Consider the following 9,743-nt stretch of genomic DNA (forward strand, 5'->3'; position numbering starts at 1 on the left):
TTCGGTAACGCGTTTCGAAGCTCCGCGCTAAGAGCCAAAAAATATAGTGTTCGTTACAGTGCACCATGATGAATCAAATACCAGAAGATTCCGTTTAATATCGGAACGCTTTTATCTCTCAGAGAAACTGATCTCATCTGTTGAACGGAGACCTGGCTGACAAATGAGCGACAAATTGATATACTTCTTAAAACTACCCCTTACAAAGGTATCGGAAACAGAGAGGTATAAGACGAGGAGGGGGCGTCCAAATATTCTTTCCAATACAGTAGCAGGAGACTAGAGTTAAACTAAGCCAGTCTAACAACTTTGAAGCTTTGTGTGTAACACCGGTGAACCGACAACTGAAAATACAACTCTGTTTGGTTTACCTCCCTCCTGACCATTCCGAAGTTACACGGATTGAACTCCAGACCTGGTTAGTAACAAGCCTAGCCCCTACTCAACAAACTGTTGTAGGTGGAGATTTCATAGTGTGCATAGTGTGCATAGTGTTAGGGTCGGGCGCCACCTGTGGTTTCCCACATCTGCGCCATATGTACACTGTGAAGAAATACAGAACACTGTAAATGCCAGAAAAAGTGTACTGTGTTGAATGTGTAGTTTTGTGTTGGGTTCTGTTGTATGTCCTGGCATTTGGCCGCAGGGCCCCTGGTGGAACCCCACGTTGCCCGCACACACCACTAGGAGGTAGCCAGGCTGCCCATTATTCTCTGGCAGGTCTCCGTCAGAGTCGCCTGAGCTTCCTGAACGGAGACCAATTAAAAAAAATAAATAAATAAAATAAAAAAAAAATAATAATAAAAATAAAAAAAAAAAAATAATAATAAATAAAAAAAATAAATAAAAAAAAAATAAATAAATAAAAAAAATAAATAAATAAAAAAAATAAATAAAAATAAATAAAAAAATGAAAAAATAAAATAATAAATAAAAAAAAATAATAATAATAAAATAAAAAATTAATAAAAAAAATAAATAAATAAAAAAAATAATAAAATAAAAATAAATAAATAAATAAATAAAAAAAATAAAAAATAAAAAAAAAATAATAATAAAAAATAATGCCAGTCCCAAAACATGTAAAAGCTCTACAAGACTTAACGTTAACCTTGAGTTCTTTAGACCTCAGGAGACATATCACACCGCCAACGAGAAAAGGTCAAGTTTTAGGCCTAGTATTCCACAACTTCCCCAACTGTAATAACATACCCAACCCTTTCACATTCTCATCAGATCACTCTCCTATCACCTGTACCTTCTCCTTACCAACGTTATCGGGAAAGAAAATTAGAAATTACTATTCGGATACTCACTCTGATCTGATTTTTTCTCCAAAATTCTGTGAAACCTGATATAGTTATCAACCATCTCTCCACCATTAATTGGGGTAATTTATCTTCACTATCTGTTGAAGAGGCAATCCAGACCCTAGCTGAGCAGTTGAGACATATCGCCACGATCGGAGCGTCTAAACAAGTCAGAATTACTGAGAGAACCCAGCCGTTGTTCCATTCGGATATGAAAATTGCCTTTAGAAGTAAGCAGAGAGCATATAGAAAATGGTTAAAATCAAGAAGCAGTACAGACCACGAAACCTTTAAAAGAGAGAGAGCTCGTTTCCTTCGCTTCAAGAGAGGAGCACATGAACAGTATATATTATCCCAAATTACAAAAACCAGGAGAATTTTCCCAAAGCGCAACAACCATCTCAACATGGATGAAAAGATATTTGACGAGTGAACTCGCATATCTTTCGATCATCAAAATGCGACCACTGAAGTTTCAACCCTACCTAGTGTAAACCAGAACACTCTGCCATGGATGATGTTATAATCACTAAGCACCAGCTCATTGACGTGATAAATGGCCTGCCCAACAAAGCGACTTAGGGCCCTGACGTTATACCACTATTTATAGTTAACGGTATACCACTATTTATAGTTAAGGCGTGCTCTGTGTACATTGCGTATCTTCTCTTAAACATCTTCCAGAAGATTCTAAAGACAGGCTCCATACCGGAAATCTGGAAATCTTATTATGTCAAACCAGTCCCTAAAATTGAAAATCACAAGATGCCTAAGGACTTCCGTCCAATACTCCATAGGATGCACATTATTAAAGATATTTGAAAAACTCATACGCCCAGCGATTATTCAACACTGGTTTGCTCACAGACCACCCTACCTCCACATAGTCCTGCACCATAGGTCCACGACCTCTAATCTCCTCAATACTCTCTTCAGAGCACAAAAAGCCTTGAATGACAGAGCCCAACTGGACATAATCTTCGATATCAAATGTGCCTTCAATACTGTCTCCATTCCTACTCTTATAGGCATCTTAATAGAATATTTCAAAGTATCTAACCAAATTGCTAGCATTCTAAAGTCCTTACTACAGCGGAGACACTTAATTATAGCCAACGGAACTCACCAGAAAACAACCTATGCAACGAGTGGTGTACTTCAAGGTGGGGTGATGTCGACAACCCTCTTTGCAATCCTACTTGAACCATTCCTCGCAAAAAATCCAAATTTTAGTTCCTTCGCTGATGATCTAAAATTCTTTATCAATTCAAAAGACCCAAAGCAGCTACAAAAAATTAATAATGAAACCTCCAAGCAAATTCCACGGTTAATTGACTTTCTACAGCGAGCTGGACTCCAACTCAACAATGCAAAGTCAGTCCACATGACAATCACGAAGAGGAAGGTCAAGAATGACATTCGAGTTACAGTTATTGGTGAGTCAGTCCCCAAAGTTTCATCTCATACTGACCTTGGACTAACGTGGGATGAAGACTTAAATTTCAAGGAACACTTCCTAAAGGCAAAGAAGAAGACTATGCTGCTTTCTGGGCTATCCGCCAGGAGCTCGCAGGCTATCACAACACCAAACTGATTGGACAATACATTAACAGATGTCTCACACCCATACCACTATATGCCTCAGAAATCTGGTCCCCTGCATCTACCTCTCGATGTAATAAATTTCTGTTAATGGAATATTGGATTCTGCCGTGGCTGAACCGTCTGGGAGGGAACCCCTTCACCATCTCGAAATCCATTCTCGTAGTCAACCTAGGCATGATCTCCTGGAAGCTCACTCTCCTCAAAAAAAAAAATCTGTCAAAGCTCACCAAGCTGCTAACTCGCCATATTAATGCCCCATCAATAGAAGATATCATCGCACTAACGTGAGGAAGAAATAGGAGCCATCACCCACTTAGGATGAAGCTATCAAACTTGGACTCCCATAAGGAATGTTCCCATGTAACAACGTTGAACACTTCAACGCCTTCTCCATTGATCCGGTAAAGTTTGATGTCAATAAAACCTACAGAAGCAAATTATAGACCAAATCTGTACTAAATCACCAGGATTGTTGTGAATATTGTGCAGTTTTTATTAGAAATTTGATGATATGAACAATTAAATGCAATAATGTAATGAATATAAATAAATCTGTTATGTTAGTTGCTCATAAAGAAGTTAACTTATGTATTTAACTCTTCAATTATCAAGATCTATGTTATTTCAAAGTGAATACAATTAAGCAAATGTATATATCTATTTAATAGTTATTATACAATAATTATATTATAAACATCTTAAAATTTGTATAAAAGTGTATAATGCATATTTTAAAATTTCTGTACACCCTCCTAGCGCACTTGCTGTACAGGGGGTGAAACTTATGTTAATAAACTGATAGTAAGTAAGTAAGGAATTGGGCAACCGTATATCCAGAAGTTGATTAACTCTATGCTAGATCGTTGCAAGGCTGTAATTGCAGCTTGAAGAGGAACAGCAAACTATTAGGGAGTTAATTGGCTGAATTACAGTACATAATGTACTGGTGTACAAAATTTAAAGGCCAGTCAGGTTTTCACCTGAAGCTTCTCATAGGAGTGCCCTGGATATGGGAAAAGCCTACCAAAGGAACCTCGTGCGGTAGAGAAATGATGAAGGAAACAACGCCGACACAACAACGTAAACAAAACGGTACAGAGGGACTTTATTCAAAAATGGCAACATAGCACTGGCTGCCATGATACAGATGCATCACTGCCAAAGATGGAACAAAGGGAAGAGGTGGTCCTCAGTAGGAGATATGGCCACCCCTAATGTCAATGCAGGCTTTGCACCGCCTGTCCATACTTAGAACAATGTTGTTGATAAGTTATTACGATAACATCGTCCATTCCTCTCGGTCAGCGCCATCTTCAGCTGGTGAACATTTTTTTGGTGGGTGTGAACGTGCCGCTAGACATCTCCCCAGAGCGTCCCATATGTGATCGGTGGGACAGGCAGGCCAGTCCATAGGAACAATGTCCTCACTTTCCAAAAGCATATCAACAACTGCAGTGCGATGGGGTGTGGCGTTATCATCCATAAATACGAACTCGGGGCCAATGCCACCTTGGAACAGACGCATATGGGGAAGGATTACCTCAGTACAGTAGCGTGCACCGGTAACAGTACCGCCTTCGAGTATCTAGAGTTGTGTAAGTCCATCCAAGATAACGCCTCCCCAGACGAGAACACCCTGACCGCCATATCGATCCCTTTCAGTGATGTTTGCGGGGGTGATACCGTGTACCAACCTCTCACCAGATTTGCTGATGTCCAGAATCGCTGCTTAAGTAAAGATTTTATAGGTGGGTGTAACCTTTAGAGATAGTGTTGGTCCTTACGTTTTTTGCATAGCAGTGTACTATTACGTTAACTTTACATTTCAGTCTGTACACGTAAATGCAATAAAATGTATGTTTGGTTGTCGTGATTGACTTTTGCATGATTTTTCATATTTCCATTAATTACGCATTTTACCCTTTTGGACGATATTTGTGGCACTTAGGTATATCAAGTGGAGTCTTTTTATTGGATTTCATTCATAGAGATATATATATCCCATCTAAGAAATGCATTTCGAGCATTTCTGCAACTCATAATCTAACGAAAAACACATTATTTGCAAAATTCACAAGTGATGCAGTTTTTTTTTTTTGTCCGCCACTGTAGTTATAACAGAAATTACATCACTTTTGTATCAGGTAACATAGGACATATTGTCCTGTGAAGTTCCATTTTGTTCTCCTCACTGTTCTGATACTTGCCCGTATTAGTGTGAATGATAACAGTCCAAAATTTGGCCTTATCTCCAGAAACCTGAGTACGGGCAATGTTAGCATAAGTTCATGTGGGAACCACCTTCATCGAAGTCATCTCTGAAAGCTTTGTCTTAAAAACTTTATTTTTCCATTGGTCTTTAGAACAGAATCTTGCAGATCACCACACAAAGTCATGGCCACAGTTATTGCTGTCCTAAATATATACAATTCATGTCTAATGAGAAGAGACCGAAATTTCCCTCGAACCTCTCTTAACTTGCTGAATCCCTCAGCAATATATACTACACTATATCTATCACCTAAGTAGTGTCACTCCCTACCTGGGATCCCCCAGGTTCTGGAAAAATGACCTACGCAGATTCTGGTCCATCAGAAATCTCCTGCTCACTCAAAACAATAGAACTTGTCCTAATTTGCTTCCTTAGTTGAGGTGAGCAGAGGTTCAAGTTTAACTTTTGGTGGTTTCTGAACCTTCTTGGGCTGTTCCTCATGCAGTTTTCTTCAAGATCTCTTCTTCAAAAGATTCTTCTTCTGTCCAATGGCACTAGAAACCACCATTCCAACCACACCATCCTAATATCTCTTGTATGCCTGACCTCTGCATCAGACAAAGGAACTCTCCTCGATCTCAGTATTATTCCTAAACTTACACAAATAAAATAAAATTACAAACAGAATAATACAAATACATCTAATATACACATAACTTAAATATAGATTCTTAATTAGATCATATGATAGCTAATTGAAACTCAAGCAGAAACAAGCCAAAAGAATATGTGGAGTTTAGAAGCAGACCCAAACGAATTCACTCTGTCTGCTGGGGAGAGCACCAGCTTCTCGGCCCAGACCACATAGAGGTGGGACTTCCTTGACGGGTTTTGTCCTATGCGGAAAATTCGAAAAAGAGAACAGGTTGAAAACCAGTGATCACAGAGCACAAGTATTCCCTGAAACCAACCACTGGACAAAACGAATCGGGACAATCCTCGGCAATCAGTGGTATCCAAGACCACGATCCAAGGAATTATTCTTCATGTAGGTTGCACCAGGTCCCACTACTTATAGTTAACGATTACCAAGAACGCTTAAACTTTGCATTTTAATTGCGTTATTGGGTAATTGACGAGTGGAAAAACAATTCTCGTTTCCTATGAGTCACGTTTCCTGCAATGTCGTGAAGGTGGCTGATGAAGAGTTTGGTAAGAAACTGCTGAGACCAATCACTCCTCCTCGTTGAATAGAAACAAGCAAGAGGCAACAGTGTTTTGTTATGGGCAATGTTTTCTTGGAATTTTTTAGAGCTCTCATATCCTAAGACCGCACTCTGAATGCTGAAATCTACCTATCTGTTCTTGCTGATCATGCACACCCTCTCATCCTGACTGTCTCCCTGGCAGGCAGACATATATTCCAGCAGGATATTGAGTCCAGCCACATTGCTGGTGTAGTTTGAGAATGGCTCAACAAAAATTAAACTGACTACTAGTATTACCTTGGCCACAAAGTTGATATGTGAACACCATAGACCATCACTACGGTTAATTGAATCGACAGATTCGTCATTTGGATCCTCCACCATTGACTAACACAGATCTGCGGGATGCAATCTTGGAGACATGGCACACCACATCTCCTGTAACATTTTTTCACTTCCTGGCTGAGTTACTCGATCTCTTGCGAAGATAGAAAGTCCCCCCCCCCCCCAGAAACTGTTGTTTTTCATCCAGAAATCAGAAAAATCAACCAGAGAACACTCGCAATTTACAGACACAATAAACATGGGTATGTGTAATAACTTACCGGATGACCCTAATGTAATAGGTAGGACAGGTTAGTACTAGAGGCAAGAGGAAGCCGTACTCACTATTAGATAGATGGTTATACTGCTTTGATTGGGAGGATACTGTAATTTTGTATGACTTATGGTTTGATACAGTTGTAATGGACAGCGGGCAACTACCAGCCTATGGATATAACCAGTGAATCAAGCTCTTTAGGCCTGAATAGTGGACAGAGAAAGCAACAGAATCATGGCAAACAACACACTGAAATCAGAAGTTCACAGAGGCATAATCTATCGAATTAACCGATTTAAGATTGGATTAATGGTGTCAGTTAAGTAGAAGAAATACTGAAAATATGAAGAGTTAAGATTTTATTTATTTTCTGCTTATCAAAAGTGGCCCACTGGACCCTAAACCCTTCATTCGGTTTTTGTGTCAAGGAAGCCAAATTTCTCACCTATATATAGGTTGAGGTCGTTTTGCCTTCAAAGTCTCTAATTATTCAATTTTTCAGATGCGTAGAGATACTGATAATAAAAGGTTCGATTGGCCGCACTTTCACGGTCTATTTTCGTACTGAAAGTCAAGAACAGATTAGCTATTAAATTCCTTAGGATATAATGGAAAATTCATTCACAAATTTTTACCGTGACACGAGTTTACAGTTATTATTGAATTGAAATGCATTATTATTTTTAATGCTCTTGCAATTTTGATGTAATCAAATTACACCTTCCGTTCAATGAATACTGCAGTACCTTAGTCCGCTCGTGGACTCAAAGTGCTTGATGCACATTTCTTACAAAAATTGGAACCAATACTAAATTTTAACCATTATTTCATTAATTTATTTTAAATCTCTTTCCTTAATATACATATACATATCCCAAGAGAGCAACGTACTAGTAGGGCAAATCAGTGTGCAACCATTTAATGTTAAGGAAAGCTTTACTTACAGATTTCTACAATATCAAATTTATAGGTATTAAAGGATTAGAAATGTAGATAATTCCACGCTACAAGTGAATTTAAGCAAATGCCTCTTCTGTGGTTGCAGAAGAAGCAAAGGAGAAATGCCAAAATTTCCAAACGCCAAACACTTTTTTTTTAAAAATATTTTGCAGAGATAATCTGTTTCCTGTATTCCATCAATTTGCATGAATATCTCCTCTGGATATTGCCTGTAGCGGGAATCGTTTTCTGTGGTAACTAAAACTACGATTCGATCGAAACTTTTATCGCTTCAGCGCTCTGCGTTATTAACTTTACTGAAAGCACCTAGAACAGCGTCTACAAACGCCTTACAGGTAATTGCTGATACCATGCCATTGGATTTATTTATTGTCTACAGAGTTTTTTGTACAAATTGAAAAAGGTTATGTTGTTAACGTTTTTGGATATCACTATCGATTTGGAGAATAATATTAAAGAAGAAAAACAACGAATATGGAATAAATTAATGGATTTATGGCAGACCAGATGGGAAAGTGGTGATGTTGGAGCTGTGACGAGGAAATATATTCCCCGGGGAAACTATGCATTGTCAAAAACCATGGCATCTTTGTTTGCGCCATCTATGTATACTTCTTTTTTGTTAACAGGACATGGTTCACTTAGGGCCAAATTATATGAGAGAGGATTGGAGGCAGATCCTTTCTGTACATGTGACGAACAGGAGACTTGGGTGCATATAATTTTTTTATGTCGGGAGTATGAAGACCAAAGGCAGACTTTGATGGCAAATATTCCTGGCTTATCGTTTGATATAGTACATTTACTCATTGCAAATCGTGACTTTTTTAATTCATTTCAGGAGTTTTCAGCTGCTGTTTTTGCAAGAAGAACTGTTCTCAGAGCCTCTTTTTGAGAGGCAAACCTGGTGACTGGTTTGTCTTCATGGAGTTTCACTATTGGTTTCTACCTCTGGCTAGTAGCTGGAGTGCTGAACCTGATTCATGGTGTTGGGTCTGGTGCTCTGGTTAGTTGTCTTTTGTGCTGCGATCATGAATACTCTCTTCTGGATTCTGGGGTGCTGGACCTGATTAATTATGTCGGGTCTGGTGCTCTAATGGTTCTATTATCCATGGCGTATAGTTGGAGATTTGCTGGATAGTACCTTTATTGGGTTTGGACGTTCCAGTGCATGTGGAACAGCAGATGAGGAAATATTCGGTCGAACTGTGATTTTTGAAGTTTATAGTTGTGCTATCCAGACTATTGAATATTATTGTTGTTTTATTATATATATATTTTTTTTTTTCCTGATGGCTCCCTGGTATGGGCAATCCAGGGAGCGGGATTGCTGGCACTCACTGGTATTGCACTACCTCCAGTGGGTGCGGGATTTAATGCGCCAATTGCGCTACAGCAAAATCAGACCCAGGTAATTCAACATACGTTTCCAGGACTTCTTGGTTAAGACTATATATTTAGAAGTTCTCAAGGTAGAGTTGGGCTTATTCTTGGGAGCTACCCTGATTAAAGAACACACACACACACGAGTGTTTAATGATATGTACAGAGCATCTAATTATATGTATATATATCTTGTATATAAATCATGATGTGATAATCTTGACACTGTATATGGTGTGTGATTAATAAATGAATGAATGAAAATGAAATGTAGCGGGAATCGTGTCTGCGCGGGTATCGTCACCGTCCTCTCCACACCAGGTGGAAAAGGCCCGGGTTCGAATCCCGTCGATGACGCAAGGAACTCTAATGGGCTTTTTTTCACTCTGTGGCTGAATTGGTCGGTCTCAGGAGTAAATAGCAAGGTTTTTCCCCAGAAACTGGGTTTTTTTCGCCAGGAAACA

Source organism: Mastigoproctus giganteus, chromosome 4, assembly GCF_048544385.1.
Source record: "Mastigoproctus giganteus isolate SK-2022 chromosome 4, ASM4854438v1, whole genome shotgun sequence".
NCBI lineage: Eukaryota > Metazoa > Arthropoda > Arachnida > Uropygi > Thelyphonidae > Mastigoproctus > Mastigoproctus giganteus.